Here is a 1145-nt window from a genome sequence, read left to right on the forward strand (position 1 = left end):
ATAAGTGCCATAAAAGTGTATGAAATTTAGGTATATTTGGCACTTATCACACCTCTAATAGAGGTAATTGGAAAATAATTGATATTGTTACTTGCCATTGTTAAGGATATCTGTACTCCTGGTTGCTTTCCGAGTAGGATCTTGGCCTTCATGTATTGTAATTTTGGTGGTGATTGGTTGGTGAATTGCATATTGCATTGCATGAAAGATATATTGATTGTGGATGTGATATCCTCTTGTATAAGACACTAACTTCATGCATCATTTACATATGTTTGACATTGTTTGTTTATGGTGTTGTTATAGGGTGTCTCACTTTAATGTTATTTCTCTATGTAATTCCACACTGCGGTCACCGTAGTTGGTTCTTACTATCTTTTCTTTGTCTTTTATTTTGTCTATAATATGTATATGTCTAGGTTTGTTGCAGTTTCTCTATGGATATCCATTAATGAGATATAGACAAGAAGAACTTAGTTGATGTCTAGTTAAGTATCTTGTTTATATTGGAATTATTGGCTCTGATTTAGGAATACCCTTGGTGTTTTGAAGTAATTTTTGTATAAGTTATATTTTATAAAAAATGCCTAAGAGTGATTCTTTTTGCATATATGATGTTCTTTATAATCATTATGTTAAGATTAAGATTAATGATTTTGTAAAACTACATACTTAAACAAATAGATAATTGTTTAAATCATGGTTTTGAGGTTGAATGTGATACCTCGTTTTTGGGTAATGATAAGATTGAAGATTTCTTCATCTTGAACATGTTAATGAAAAGAAATTTTAAATTCACTCTGATTTTCTAACAAGTTGCCTTTAATTTTAATTAAATTTTCATCATATTTTTATAATGAAGTCCTAATTTCTAAGTTGCAAAAATGGGATATTACAATAGTGGTATCAGAGTTGGTTCTTCCTATCCGGCTTGGGGTATGGCCTCATATACGCTTTATCTGTGTGACTCTGGTGTGATTATTTGTTTATTTGTTTTGCTGTGTTTCGTTCCTCACTTCTTGAGGTATTGTTTTTATTGTAAGTAACAATTTTTGTTGGAAGATATTGTTAATGGCTTAGGATCATGAGGATATTCTCTTCAAAATTGTTAGATGAGTAAAAGACTAGTATAGCATAATTTTTTG

The sequence above is a fragment of the Lupinus angustifolius genome, chromosome LG04 (genome assembly GCF_001865875.1).
Source record: "Lupinus angustifolius cultivar Tanjil chromosome LG04, LupAngTanjil_v1.0, whole genome shotgun sequence".
Lineage (NCBI taxonomy): Eukaryota > Viridiplantae > Streptophyta > Magnoliopsida > Fabales > Fabaceae > Lupinus > Lupinus angustifolius.